The following is a 16,919-nucleotide window of genomic DNA, read 5'->3' as shown; positions in this document are numbered from 1 at the left end:
AAATAATAACTTTTTGACATGCTCAATATACGCTGATAGTAGCGTAAATTGATGTATTTTTTCTGTTGTATTTTCGTCAGTTATTGATGTTGATTTTAAATATCCCGATAAACAACCTGAAAAATTGGAATCTTGTATTTGGGTATTTACTTTCTAAGTCAATAATTGTGTTGAATTTTATCAGTTATTGCTGCTGATTTCTCCATAGTTTTTAAATCTGATATTTTTTGTACGATATTTTTATACAACAGCCTAATCTAGAAACGAAACACTCATTTGAGGCGACCGATTCGTGTGAATTTTCGTCAATCTTTTCTTTCTTTTTTTTTTTTTTTTTTTGCCAAGTACTACTGCGTATTTAATGATTTGCAATTTTTTTTTATTGTGATGATTGTTACAAAAGGTGAAGGAAATAATTTCTGTGTCCCCCGCCTCCCAACAAAATTCGAAAATGTTACATGTAATGTTATAATTAAAATTACACATTAAATTTAAAAAAAGTTATATGTAGTTTTTTTTTTATAAAAACACAGCTCTTTTGTTATTTTAAATTAGCAGCATGCATGTTTATCATTATGAAAGGTATCTTGCAGAAGGATATTAGTGCTAGAGAGTTTTGTCGCAGATAGCTCGAAAAAATTCTGCGCAGGGATTCAGAGTATAACAGTTTTGGTTATACCTATCATTTCAATTAATGTTATTATATTGCCTTTTTAAATTTATTGTTGTGATTTTCTCGGAGAAAATAGTAACTTCGGTAAGTCATGACAACTTCTTGGAATTATTGATGGAAAGTCAAGGATTTGAAAATCTTAAATGTCGCAGATACCCCGTACATAATGAAAAGCAATCCATAGCTGAACCCAACTTTGCAACATATTTTAACTTATGTGATTCTTAAGTCAAATATGACTGTGATAAGTGTTTTGATGGTATAGGTATTTCTCCGCACACAATTTATACTTAGAATTTGTGATAATTGGATTTGTAAACATACAATCTGATACTGCAATGTTTAATATATTTATGCAAAAGCAATTGCTTTGAAAGCTTCTCATATACAAAGTAAAGAACTAATGCAAGAACTCTTTTAGTGAAAAGTGACTGAAGTCATAAATAATATATTATAAAAATGAAAAATTTAGATAATTCCTTCCTTCAGCAATCCCATGCCCGTGTTCCCAAGTAGCACAATTCACAAAAACGATATCGGAAAAACTTAGCTTTAAACATTGTACAATATCGTAGCGAAATATTGTACTATATAAAAATGGACCCCTTTTATAACGTATATTCAATATTGCAAAACAATATTGTTCGATATTGTAAAAACGTTGGGGAACGTCGATCGACATCTCTCTGCATTTACAAACGTTGTACTATGTCGACCGACATCGTCGACACTATATTCAAAAAACGAATGCTGTGGAATGCAGGCAATCGCCAAAATTACGTTATTTGAGAAAATAAAAATTAGTTTTTGAAAATATTCATGCCTGTTTGTAACCTGGAAAAAGCAGATAACAAAACCGTTCTAGCTTGTTTAAAATTAAATTATTTGTTATTACCAAAACTAGTAGAATTTTTTAATTATTAATAAGTTTGGGTAGGCAGGTATATTTTACTATTATTCTAGAAAATAAGCTAGAAAGTAAATAGTTTTGTTAAAATATTTCTTCGCTTTTTCAGGGTACAAGCAGCCATTTATAATGTGAAATAATTTTCATATTTTAAGTGATTTGTGCAATAATTTTTACAGCATCTATATTTTACTATGTTATAATATGTTTAATTTAAAACTATAAACTTTTCTGCTGTGACGTTTCAGTATTATATAATCTGTATTTTACTAAAATAGTATGTATGGAAAACAAAATTCCTTATCTTCACAGCATCAGGTTCGATTTTAAGAAAACTGATTAAAAAGAAAAAAAGCAATATTTACACTGATATTGTCATAATTAAATAACAGGAGTCACATCCTCAGATTTCTGATTTAAAAAAGGGTAAGCATGGTAGAATAAGCTGCGATTTAATTTACTTATAGCCTTTATCCATTAAAGTGTTGCCAAAATATCTATTAGGGCTTGAACGGTTGTCAAATGTGTAAATGAAATATAATTTTTATGAAACAGTAAAGAATAATATACTAATTTCTATAATTTATTGTACTCTTTAATACAATCAATTGTTTCTAAAACAAAACTGTGTCAGTTGAGGCAAACTTGGTCTTCCTGCCTTCCCGGTCGTTGGCGGTGGCAAGAACTTCACCAAATTTTTCAGCTTTTTCTAATCAGCTAGTTTCTTTAAACAGTCTGAAGGTAGCAGCTGGAAAAAAATAAGACATGAACTGTCGATAATTTTAAAATTAAATAGTTAACAATAATATTGAAAACATTGCATGAACTAAAGTAGACATAAGCATAACGCAAGTACTACTAGCAGCATTTATGCTAATCCCTAGGTTGACAATTCTTTTGTATAGAATCAGAGCAGTTCTTATGTTTTCAGAAGCACTGGGCCTGTTTTTATATGGGGGCCCTTTACAAGTAAGTTTATAACATATGGAAAATATTATATTTTATAATATAATAGATGGGAAAAACTTTTTTTACAATAATTTTAAAAATTATTTGGTCACCTTTCGATGAGGTGATCCGGTTTCCAATCCCAGTATCGGCTCGGAATGGAACCCGGGTAGTCAATACAAATTCCACATCTAACATGTGTTACCACAGTGCTGATTCAGATATAGTGAAGTATTTTGTAAAGGTACCGCTAAGTGGTAATAAATTTGGCTTGGACACAGATCCCTGTTCTTTAACTATTGAAACAAAGTTTCAATTAGCAAACCATAATTTTACTTAAAAAGTGAGATTTTTTTCTCTTGATTTTTAATATGACAAAATAAATGCAACAGATTGTGTTTATAAATGTAGTCATTCATCAATAAATAAATACATATTTAATCTATATATTTTTATATTAAAATATTCATTTTTAATCTTATATCAAAATAGATAAGTTAAGCTAAAAAAAAATTTTTTTTTAAAATCTATGTACTCATTGGAATTTTTTTTCACAAAATTTCTTCATAGAAAATCTGTCAAAGATACTATAAACATATTATGACAAAAAAAATACCAGTTACCAGTTAATAACTCTACTGCTTCAAATAGACTTTGAAAGGGAAGAATGGCACTATTTCAGGAAAAAATAAACATCTGAATTCATCAGCCCCCTTCATTTTTCTTCTATTTTTGACATATGATGAAAATATGAGATACATTTTGTAATGGTTATAAAAACATTATATATATATATATATATATATATATATATATATATATATATATATATATATATATATATATATATATATATATATATATATATATATATATATATATATATATATATATATATATATATATATATATATATATATATATATATATATATATATATATATATATATATATATATATATATATATATATATATATATATATATATATATATATATATATATATATATATATATATATATATATATATATATATATATATATATATATATATTTCCTTCTTTCAGATATGTTATTTTGAAACCATCTATAAAGGCTATCTATGCTCTTTTACTTCAGCACCATCTTGGAATTGCCAATGACGTATTGTAAATTAGAATGAAAAGGGAAACAGTGTTTTGAAAGCCTCTCAGCTGTTACAAACGCCATCTTGGGTAATTTTATAGACATAGAATTTTAAAGTTTGTAATAAGACTTTACTTTTTCATTATCTTGCACTAAAATGGATCAGTTATTCCTTAAATTAATTACCCTGGTCCTTCCTGTTTTATTTTGCTTAGTTTGTATTCTAAACTCTAATACTTTTATATTTTACAGCATTGTATGTTTCAAAGTTCAAAAGTTAGCCACTCTTAAAGTTTTGTAATGTTTTTCATGGCGTCTTTTCTTAACTACTAGCTATCAGGGTTTGTTGATTTAAATCATAATTTAATACAGGATTTAAATCAAATGATTTTTTTAAAAAAAAATCATTGATTTTGATAAGTTAAATTATTGATACTTTATTGTTTTCTTTTCTTAGTTTTAAAATTTATTTTAAATAAATTGCTGCATTAATTCATTTTAGTTATTGAAATTACTTTCTTTCTTGTTTTAATAGTTAAAGAACAGGGATCTGCGTCCAAGCCAAATTTATTACCACTTAGCGATACCTTTACAAAATACTTCACTCTATCTGAATCAGCACTGTGGTAAGCACGTGTTAGATGTGGAATTTGTATTGACTAGCCGGGTTCCTATCCCAGCCGATACTGGGATTGGAACCCGGATCACCTCATCGAAAGGTGACCAAATAATTTTTAAAAATTAAAGAAAAATTTTTTTCCATCTATTATAATATAAAATATAATATTTTCCATATGTTATAAACTTACTCGTAAAGGTCCCCCATATAAAAACAGGTCCAGTGCTCCTGAAAACATAAAAACTGCTCTGATTGTATACAAAAGAATTATCAACCTAGGGATTAGCATAAACGCTGCTAGTAGTACTTGCGTTATACTTATGTCTACTTTAGTTCATGTAATGTTTTCAATATAACTATTTGTCATTTAATTTAAAAATATTAAAATTAACCACAGTTCATGTCTTATTTTTTTTCAGTTGCTACCTTCAGACTGTTTAGAGAAACTAGCAGACTAGAACGACGTCAACGACCGGGCAGACAGGAAGACTAAGTTTGCCTCTACTGACACAGTTTTGTTTTAGAAACAATTAGTTGTATTAAAGAATACAATAAATTATAGAAATTAGTATATTATTCTTTACTGTTTAATAAAAATTATATTTCATTTACACATTTGACAACCGTTCATGCCCTAATGGATATTTTGGCTACACTTTAATGGACAAAGGCTATAAGTAAATTAAATCGCAGCTTATTCTACCATGCTTACCCTTTTTTAAATCAGAAATCTGAGGAAGTGACTCCTGTTATTTTATTATGACAACATCAGTGTAAATATTGCTTTTTTTTTATCTTTTTAATCAGATTTCTTAAAATCGAACATGATGCTGTGAAGATAAGGAATTTTGTTTTCCATACATATTATTTTAGTAAAATACAGATTATATAATATTAAAACGTCACAGCAAAAAAGTTTATAGTTTTAAATTAAACATATTGTAATTTTAATCTACATAGTAAAATATAGATGCTGTAAAAATTATTGCACAAATCACTTAAAATATTAAAATTATTTCACAGTATAAATGGCTGCTTGTACCCTGAAAAAGAGAAAAAATATCTTAACAAAACTATTTACTTTCTAGCTTATTTTCCAGAATAATAATAAAATATACCTGCCTACCCAAACTTATTAAATATTAATAACTAAGCTGCAGATTTTAAAATTCTATAAGTTTTGGCAATAACAAATAATTTAATTTTAAACAAGCTAGAACGGTTTTGTTATCAGCTTTTTCCAGGTCACAAGCAGGCATGAATATTTTCAAAAACTAATTTTTATTTTCTCAAATAACGTAATTTTGGCGATAGTCTGCATTCCGCAGCATTCGTTTTTTGAATATCGTGTTGGCGATGTCGGGCAGCATAGTACAACGTTTGTAAATGCAGAGAGATGTCGATCGACGTTCCCCAACGTTTTTACAATATCGAACAATATTGTTTTGCAATATTGAATATACGTTATAAAAGGGGTCCATTTTTATATAGTACAATATTTCGTTACGATATTGTACAATGTTCAAAGCTAAGTTTTTACGATATCGTTTTTGTGAATTGTGCTACTTGGGTATGAAAGGTTTGCTTTACATTGTCCATTTATACGTAAACTGTCAAAAATCTTAGGGTAATGAAAAAAATACAATTATAGATATAGTTTGAGAAGTTAAATAATTGAAAAAATTCAATTTCATATTAATATCCAATAGAGATAACTGAAATTTAAGATAACTTGCTAATCTTAATTATCTTCTAATTTATTATAGTATTTTATTTTATTTTATAACCGTCGTTGAACAGCCGACCCAATTTCATGGGTTTACGACTACTTACGTTCAACTCCGCAGCCTTGTAATTTTGAACCAATCCAGAAGACAAGGAAACTCCTGGATCAGTACCCCCAGCGGTATTGATTTGTTGTGGGAACATGGAGGACTTTGAGACTCGACAGATTTAACGTGCATCAGTCACCATTTACTACACGGGGAGTCTTCGGCCGGCGAGGATCGAACCCACGACCTCTTGGATATGGGCCCAGCGCCCTACCGACCAGGCTATCCCGGCCCTATTATAGTATTTGTATAATGTATTTCAAATAAAACAAATTAATGAGTACAAATTGTTTTGCACATAAATGTGATACATACAGAGTCAGTGGCGTACGCAGAATTTTTTCAATGCAGATATTGAATTTTTTCATAATTTTCAGAAATTACTAAAAGAAATTCGAGTATGTAATAAAGCACTATTACTTCCCTAATTTAGACAGCTAGACAATTTTGACTTTTTATTTCGACAACATTGTTTAGTTAAATTTTGTTTTTATTTTTTAAGTTTAAGAATATAATTTTTTTTATAATAAGAGGTAAAATATTTTATTTTTATTAAAAAGTAGGAATAAATCAAGCCAGAAAAAACTACTCATACTGTAACAGCTACCTAAATAATAACCATATAAATGTGAATATTCCATAGAAAACCAATGAATTTAACTAAAAAATGACTTACCAACAGATAGGGAATTAAACCAGTATACAAACACGCTAAAAATTTATTGATTTATACTGTAATATCCAAACGACGGGGTTTTTTTGCAAGTTCGTTTAAAATGTCTTCGACAGCTGGGGTAAATTTTCTATGAATGCTTAAGAGCGCCAATCCATTCATTCTATTATTTCCCGTTGAGTTGCGTAAATAAGTCTTCAAACGGCGCAAAGTCGAAAAGGATCTTTCGTTTGCACTCGTTGAAACAGGTAGAACGACCAATATTTCTAGGAGTTTGAAAATGCTTGGTGTTATATCTTTATTGCACATTCCAAGAGCATCCGCCGCAGTTTTTGGAACACTACCTCCGTCTTCACTAATCCTTTTTAATCTTTTATTCCAGAATTTTAGTTCAGACTTAAGGCTTTCTTTACAGGTATCCAAATCTCCAGCGTAAAATTCCACTAATGCTTCAAAAGCCTTTATGTTTGAAGGTTGGCAAATGAAAGGATCGGCAGGTTGAAGACACTGAAATCCTTTCAAAATATCACGATGCGATACAAATCTTAAGTTTAACTGTGTTATAAAATTTTCTATAAATGGAATAAAAACACTAACTCTGAAATATGTTTCCGGTGTCGATGAGGGAAAATTATCGCGATTTTTCTGTTTTCCTGTTATTCTAGGGATTTGCATGGAAGTGGAAGATCCAATGCTTGTTAGCATAAGAGAAGAAGAGCTGAATATTTCAGAGAATGTTTCAGTGGCATTTTTACGCATTAATTGTAGATCTTTAATGACATCTTCTGTAAGACTCACTGCCTCTATCAAAGCTATGCTTGTTTTTTGTAGGTATCTACACAGAGATGGATTGTTATGGTGAAAACTTTGTAAATGTACAAAAGAGATATTACGAACTGGCAATTAGATACTGTGCACAGTAAAGAATTAGCCTGGGTAGCTGATTCCTTATCCTTCCATTCTGATATTTTTTTGTAGTGTTTCGGCGATAGGCTCGAAAAGTTCCACCACAGCGGTTACTGAGTCGTATCTTTCCATCCAACGGGTTGCACATAGCTGTTTAATTTTCTCCCTCTTAGAGCTGGTTTCCATCTCCTCTATTGCTGAAGATAGGACATACTGTCTTTTTGGCGTATTTAAAAAGTCGTATAATGTTTTAATTGTCCCTAAGCAATTTCTAATGCCAGTTATTTCGCATGCATTTGATACAGCCAAATTGAGGCTATGAGCAGAGCAATGTACATAGAGTGCTGAGGGGACAATACTTCTTACGTGGGCTTGTACACCATTAATTTTTCCACTCATTGATGCAGCACCATCCCTTACGAAAATTTAAGGTATATTTAAGGTTGATTTGAGGTATTTTTGAGGTATTAAGGTTGTTTTGAGGTATATTTGAGGTATATTTAAGGTTTCAGAGAAAACAGCAATAAAAATTATACCTTGTAAAGGTTGTAATTAAGGTGTACGAGGTTGATTTACATATACTTCAGCTTGTTTTGAGGCTGTTTAAAATTCACTTCAAATCATCCAGGCTGATAAGGTGATTTTTGAGGTATACCAGGTTTATTTTCTTACGCTTGTAACAAAAGAGGTATTTTCGAGGTATAAAATTTTTTACCTTATTTCAACTAACGAGAGTGAGGTATTTATTGAGGTATATGAAGTCATTTTATTTATACATAAGCTTATTTTGAGGTTGTTTTAAATTCACTTCAAATCATCCAGATTGATAAGGTGATTTTTAAGGTATACGAGGTAGTTTTTTTTTACACTTGTAACAAGAGAGGTATTTATGAGGTATAAAAAAATCAACCTTATTTCAACTAACGAGAGTGAGGTATTTACGAGGCATAAAAAAATATACCCTTTTTCTACTAACGATAGTGAGGTATTTATGAGGTATAAAAAAAAATATACTTTATTTCAACTAAAGAGAGTAAGGTATTTATTGAGGTGTATGAAGTCATTTTTTTTTATACCTAAGCTTGTTTTAAGGTTGTTTAAAGAACACTTCATATTAACTAGCTCACTTCCCAGAGTTCCATGCAAAATGGCGTGTGTGTTGACAATCGAAAGTCTATTTGAAATTCGGTAAGTGTGCTTGACATTTATTAATTTAGTTTTATCACTTTTAATCAAATGTGTTTCAATTTTCAATCTTAAATTTCATTATTTTTGTTTTAACCACGCGTCCTGATCTTAAATAATTTAAGTTGGAGGATATTCTTAAAGGCTATCGTTGTAGGCTTAGCAATAAGAGAGAATAACCGAAATATTTTTCGTCGCTGTTTAGGGTAACGTTACTGGTAAATCGTTACAGCTGGTTATGCACAGCATATTTTATTGTTTGTAATTTATTCAAATAGAACTATTCTCTTTATTTTGCTTAAATGTATATGTTTTAACGTAGCAGTATGCACGTTGATTAATTGAGAAAAATGTTCATAATTTCACTTATAAATAAGTCATTGAAAATTGAAAGATTTTTAAAATAACAATTTTGCTTTGAAATTCTACTATAGCTGTATGCTTATAGTTTGGATATTTGTTGCAAAGTTTATATATATATATATATATATATATATATATATATATATATATATATATATATATATATATATATATATATATATATATATATATATATATATATATTTACAGAGCATATCCACAGCTCCCTGATATTGCTGAGATGACCTAGGTTGTAAATAGCACATGCGCAGCGGCGCAGAAGAAGAGACTAGCAAGCTGCTCAGCCTTCCCCTAGGAAATAGTTCTGAATTTATACCTAAAATAAAAAGTAATCTCTCCTAATAAACTACAGAATTTATGTAATTGTTGATAACAATAGTTTGCTAGATATTTGATAATTGAAAACTAGTAACTGTACTAGCTAACTTCTTCATGTTTGATCACAAAACTGCTATTTTCACGACATGTTATTTTCTCGCATTTTACCCACGTTAATTATTTACTAAGCAGATTGTTATTACTTATTAGAATATTGAGCAGAATTAAATTAAATCCGATTTCAAGCTTATATGACAATTTGTTTCAAGGTTATGAGCATTTTCATGCAGCTGTTTATGGTTCACTACTTCAAAAATGTGCGAATTTCGGAATTTCGGAATCAAAAATGTGCGAATTTTAGAAATAAGTCAGTATAGTATGCAATTTTGATCCTGAATTGAATGAAATCAATTGCAAATAAAAACATTTATGGTTGAAAGTAATATGCATTGTTTTGAATTTCATCCTATGGGATGGGTATTTATATTTAAGCAAGTGTTTGTAACAACTAACTATTAGTTTTATTCTTCTCGGTATTATAAGTTATATGGGAGATATTATACTCAACTTATTTTAAAAGTATTATTTCAAATCATTCCCTCTTAGACATTTTCCTCACATAAAATTACTCAGAACTTTAAAATAAATGCTCCTTATCAGCTTGTAATTTGTTCTGTTCGATTGAGTGTAAAAAGAGAATAAAAATTCGTACATAACTTTAAAATTTTAATTTATTAAACGATTGTTGATTCTTGATTACATAGATTAAAAAATATTAAAATAACTTTTTTTTAAGAAACTCTGATGTGATTGACAATAACGTAAGTCCTTTTCAGAATCAACGTCAAAAATTTTAAAAAAAGCTATTAGTTTCATGTCTGACTAAAGGTTTAAAAATATAGACTAGGTTTATTGAGTTTAAAGATTTTTAAAAAAAGAAAATCTAATTATTAAACTTACAAGTACCGTAATGTTACAGATGTATAGAAAAATTAAAAGTGTTAAAATTGCATAATAAGATTGGAATTATACAGGGTGTTTATAAAGTCCCGGACCCATTTTGATGTTTAATAACTCATTAAATAATAAAGATAGATTAAAATTAATAACATAAATGGTTAGATAGACTCAAAAAGTTTCATGACCCTTGTCAATGAACTTCCACGTTTGCCCCCTTCGTCGCACGAAGAATATCAAGTCGATAGTCAATTTCACGCCAGGTAGCTTTCTTTTTTACCGAAAAGACGGTCTCATCAGTCGTATACTTACACAGGTTGGAAAATTTCGTATTTCCACAACTAGAACAGCTTCAGCCACATGTCTTTTTGCAACAAGATGGTGCACCACCTCATTGGGCTATCATCGTTCGTAGTTCTTTGAATGACCATTTTCCAGGAAGATGGATTGGGCGAGGAGGTCCAATCCCTTGGCCACCCAGATCACTTGATATAACGCCACTGGACTTTTTTCTTTGGGGATTTATAAATACAAATGTTTACAGGAGGATCGTGTCGAACATTGATGACCTAAAAGCCAGAATTACAACCGCAATACCCTCTGTGGATGCCGACATGCTTGCCGCTACCTGGCGTGAAATTGACTATCGACTTGATATTCTCCATGCGACGAAGGGGGCACACGTGGGAGTTCATTGACAAGGGTCATGAGACATCAAAAAAAGCAAAATATATACTATAAGAAAGAGCCAGAACAGATTTAAAAAGTTATTAAAACTGTTAGCTCAAAAGGCATAATATAAAATTTATCATTTAATTCAGTCATAAAAATATTATACAGTCGTATAAACTTGAAATATAATATTCTGCTATTCTTTAAAAACATTCTAATTTATAAAATTTCAAACACAAACAAGAAAAAAAATAATAAGATTTTTTTTTTGAAAGTGACTAACTCAATTTTAACTGTTAGTTCTTAAGATGACTTTTAATGATGTGCGAGACATTCCGTAGATTAATACTTCTCGGAAATATTTTTTCAATGCCCACCACTTCGGGCAACATATGTCCTCATGGCACGTAGCAGGAATTATTGTTAATTTCTGTTCTGTTGGTCCTATTAAGGTGGATCAGCGTCATGCTAAAAGGACAGATAAATTACATCTTAGAAGAAAGAATACAGTTTTCCACTTGATTAAAAAAACAAAGCACTATTAATTCAGGTTATAAAGTAGCAGTAACCATGTAAGATTAAGCAAATACAAATAATTCATATAGTGAGAATTAAACGGTTTAACTCTATTTAAGTTGATTTAAATTGAGGTCCAGAATCCCCTAAAACAGTATTTGGCCTCTAAATGCTTTTAATCAAAACGTAAAGAAATAGAATATAAATGCCCTTTTAACACAAAAAAGACATAGTCTTACAGTAATAATATTTTACGAAATCAGACACAAAAATTCACTTTCTCTGAGTGAATCTACTTTTTTACGCGTGTGGATTTCTGACCCCCAAGATATTGTGGGTAGCCGGAACAAAGGAAATATGGTTCTAATAGTTTGAACAGAAGAGAGTTCCAAAACTTGAATCCCTTAATATTAATTTTACTTTTTGTGTATTTTACTAAGTCTGGAATACTTTTTAATCGAATTGAAAAAATTTTTGTTCACAATTGTCAAATTCGGTTATTCAAATATAATTCCACACAAAATATATCGTTTAATAAATAATCATTAGTTTTTTTTTATTTAATATTAGTCGGAAAATTTTCGGATTGTATACAATGACAATCATTTAAGAGAATGCAATTTTAAATAGCAAAATTTCAGTGAAATCGGTCAATTAGTGAAAGTTCTACCTTGCTATTCAATTTTTTGACTCTTATTAAATAAAATAATTACCATTTATTATAAGTTATGTTTTGCATAGAATTCCTTTTTAGATAAACGAATTTTATAACTGAGCGCAAAAATATTTCAAATTCCTATAAAGGTTTTGGGGATATGGTGAAATACGCAAAAAGTAGAATTAACATAAATTGCTCAAAACTTTGGACTGCTCTCCTAACAAAACTAGGTATTGGGTTATTACATCCCAGAATTACAACTTACTGCTGTGCTTCGTCTTTCGTTGGCGATATACCAACTTTCCAGAAAAACTTTGGTTATATAGCAGAAAAACGAGTTCGCAGATAAATGAGAACGATTAAGTGTAAGCTCGGTCACATTTTCATAATTTATTCATTTTGTACACGAAACTAGCGTTAAGGTAATAGTTTAAAAACATAGGAGGTAGCCGCAATCTGGAAAATACGGTCCCCATAGTTTGGACAGAATTTCACTTTTTGAGTTTTAGTCATATTTTTAAAACTAATTGCTCTCACTTATACCCATTTACCCAAAGATAATTTAATGCAAAAAATAATTTTTAATGAATATTTATTATTTTATTTAATTGCGGGTTAAAAAATCTTTAATTATGAGGTATAACTTTTTTAATACCATATTAATCTACGTATTTTTCTATTTCAAAATGTAAAGTTCCAAGAGTTTTTATATGGTAGAAGCCCAGAAAAATTTTAATTAATTATTTTGAAAAAAATAATTTGGTGAATTGTCACCAAATTATTTTTTTATAGGGTGTTTCTTTTTCAGTCGTCTAAAAATTTATTCGTAATTTAATAAAGAGATTTGAATAAAACATTTTATTGAATAAAAGCATTTTTTTCAACAAATGTTGAGTTTTATAAGAGCATGTTTCTGATAGAATGTAATTATACATCAGCTCTTTTTAATTTTATTTTTTAGTTTGTACTTTTAATAATTGATACAATTTTAATAATATACAAAAGTAGGCATAGATTTGGAATAATATGTGTATCGATTTCTTCACTATATATTTTATAATTATTAATGCTAATATGTAGTCAACATTTTTAAATATCTTAAAATTTCTCAGCATCTCATATATCGTCTTAATCTCAAAATAAATTAGTTACTGTCCACGCGTGTTTCGCTGAATTATTTTTTTATTTATATAATTTTTAATTTTAAAAATGTGAAGTTTTGTGGTATTTAGCTCATTTATGTTATACAATATTTGTTTAGTTCAAAATGCTTAAGAGGGATCACTGACTAATTGATCGAAAAGTTAAATTATTAATTCAACTCAGTAAAACTTAAAAGAGTTATCTACCACATACGCATTTAGTTTCAGATAATTTATTTTATTAAGCATTTTTATCTTATATAAGTCGGTAGGAAGAATATTTCCTACCAACAGCATTAATTTTTAAATATTTTTGATAAGCTATTTATTCACTGATTATTTCTGGGGCCATCTTCTAATAATTTCAGAAAAGAAAAAAAAAAATACCAAAGGGATTTGTTTACATAAATGCTGGAAGTAGTTAAAGGTAGTAGTAGGCTGGCAAGAATGGAGGCCAAAGCCTGGGAAATATTTTGTCTAGTGCATAAAGTGCTCCTTCAATTCATTACTTTTAATTAAGTTTATTCTCTAGCTACAAACAGAATTTATAAATCCGGTTATTTATAAGCGCAGAATAATCAATTCTTTACTATAAGTAAAATTTTACAATCCATCAAAGGTTTTAAAAATCAAATTAGATTTAGTCTCCATGAACTTTTATTTTACAAGTAAATCTCAAATATAGTTCAACATAAAATTACTGAAAACAGAAGGATCTTTTAAACAGTTAATAATGCAAATAGTTTTGAGAAACTAATTTTTTTTTTTACAACAATGCATAAAAAATTTAAAAATAAAATCAGATGCTGATTACAACTTTATACACTTAAGTAATAAGGAATTTATATTGAATTATACACCTCTCAATCATGAACTTTCAACTTAAAAACACAATTTATTAACCTCATATACCATTTTCTTGCTGTATAATAAGATACATTCAACACCTAACTAATTTCTGATAGATTTTTCCATTTTCATAAAGTGCCACTAATTTTCCTTTTAGAATGTCGGAGCAGTTGAACATTATTTTCTCTACTGTAACAATTAAAATTAGTTAAACTCTAATTAAAATTAGCAAATCTTTAATCAATCTACAACTGCAAAATTCAAAGAAAAACTCCAAGTAAAATTTACTCTGCAATTTACTAGAGCCCTCAGAGCGTAGACGTCAATTTTTGGTGAATTTTAATTTCTTCAAAGATGTGAAACTCTTTTGTTTTTCTAAAATCTGAACTTTCATTTAGAAAAATTAAGTTTTTATGCTTGTAGCAAACATCTGTATTTTAATATTTTGACAGGACTCATAATGTCCTTAATAAAGTAAGAAAACTGTGGCATTTGTGTCGTAATTATAAAGTTATCATTAAATTTAAAATTTTGAAAAACCACGCATTTCGTTACCACGAATTTACAAGCGTTTGAAATTAAATATTGAATGCTGTGGTGAATATAAACATAATAAAATACATCTTCTTAGTTTTGCTGCCATATTTTTAACTTCTTAAGGACCTTATGAACTCTACTTAAAATGAGGTTATCGTATCGGATGTCGGTGGTGATGGTAAGCTTGTAAATAATAAGTTTGTAAATAAAAGAATAAAACAAAGAAACTTTAGCTGCGATATTTGGTAATAAATAAGTAACTGATCGCAATCAAAGAGCTTAGTGGTAGGTACTTTATTTACGTCGCACTAGAGCTGCACAATGGACTATTGGCAACGGTCTGGAAAACATCCCTGAGGAAGTCAAGTGGTCACCCACCTGCTTACTGACCACAGCCAATGATGCTTGACTTCTGAGTTCTACTGGGAACCGTGTCTTTACGATCAGTCCAAGGCCGGATTAACCATTATACAAACTAAGCATGTGCGTAGGGCACCAGAGGATAGGGGGCACCACAAAGCCTAACTAAATGTTCGCAATACACAATTTTTTTTCGAAACATTGCTTATAAATTTATTATTTTGAGCTTCCATTTTAAGAGTAGGGTTTCAATCATTTTTCTAGTTAACAAGCATTTCTAAGTGCGAATTTTTTCACAACAAAAGAAAAAAAAAACGAAGGATGTTATGTATAAAAAATTCTTGTAATTTTTTAATGCGAGTAATTTTCTAAAATAAATTGTCAAATTCCAAATAGAAAATTTTTTAAACTTTTTCTCTCTTTATATATAGACACTCTTGACGTTAATAAATGTACTGATATTGTAGACTCACTTTTTAAAAGTAGAATAATAGAATATATTTTTATTTTAGCTGTTGGTTGTACTGAATGGATATAGATGGCTATTTAGCAAGAACTGAACAGGATAGTTTATCTCCATTATTATAGCCTACCAAATTAACAATTAATATACTTTGAGCCTATAAAAAATTGAAAATTATCTTATTTCCAATGTAACTTAAACTTTTTCAATGTTTTAAAGAGAAAAAGAAATAGTGAAATGCCAGCAAAATATGATATGTAAGAAGATAATACTGGTCAAATCTAATTTGTTCCGACTTATAACAATTTTGTCAGAAAAAATCTGTTGAAATATTAAAATGTTGCAAGTTATATCTCTCACATTCTGATTTTATAATTAACATCAGAATTTAAAACAATATAATTAGCTTTTCAAAAGATACTGGTTAATTGATTTAATATCCTTCATTTGATTATTTGTGTAGATTAAATTACAGATTAAACTTATGTTTAACATAGTTGAGGAAAGAAATCTCTACAGTTGGCAAAACCGTTATTGAAATATGTGAAATGTTGCAATAAGTTTTCACTGATCCATTATTGAACTAATAAATGAACACATGGTATAACAATCAATGCTGTAATAAAAAATAAACTTCTCCAGAGATCTTGATAATTTTATTTTATCCTTCTTGGGTTGCGTTCCAATATTCGCACCGGTGACACTGGTTACACGAAAGCGAACTAGTCACGTGATCTCAGTTCACACCGTAATTTAGGAACGATCGGTGCGGTTAGGTCAGTTCTGGTTGCCATTAGCAACCAGAAGCAGACGCTCTCCTCTTTCGGAATCTTTGAAAAAAAGTAATTTAGTGATAACAAATTCATTTTTTGTTCTATTGTATTTATTTCTTGGCCATTCTATTTTTGCATTACTTGTTAAAGAATATATATTTCTAGACTTGTAAAGCTGTTTCATATAATAAAGCAAAATATCATGATTATTTATTTTTTAAGTTTAGTTGATAGAAAGTAAAACTTCTGTTTCTTATTGCATATTTTTCTTATTTAAATGTTTATTTTAAAATGCATCCATCATCTCAGTAAGTTTTATATTTAAATATTTAACAAAATTAAAGAGAAAAATAAAAATCTGCTTAGTACAATTTTTATTGTTTTTCTTTGAAATATTTTGGAAATCATATTTTCGAAAAATT

General features: G+C 29.0%; 1 long non-coding RNA gene across 1 annotated transcript; it reads left to right on the top strand.

Annotated features, from left to right (window-relative positions):
- Positions 1-8,818: 8,818 nt before the first annotated feature.
- LOC147801235 (uncharacterized) lies at positions 8,819-16,373 on the top strand. Its single transcript, XR_015430264.1, has 3 exons — positions 8,819-8,871; positions 9,442-9,580; positions 15,774-16,373. It is a non-coding gene; the product is annotated as an uncharacterized LOC147801235 (long non-coding RNA).
- The last annotated feature ends 546 nt before the right edge of the window (positions 16,374-16,919 follow it).

Source organism: Parasteatoda tepidariorum, chromosome 11, assembly GCF_982258835.1.
Source record: "Parasteatoda tepidariorum strain Cologne lab strain chromosome 11, Ptep-v5.0, whole genome shotgun sequence".
Classification (NCBI taxonomy): Eukaryota; Metazoa; Arthropoda; class Arachnida; order Araneae; family Theridiidae; genus Parasteatoda; species Parasteatoda tepidariorum.
This window is presented reverse-complemented; position numbering and strand designations above follow the sequence as displayed.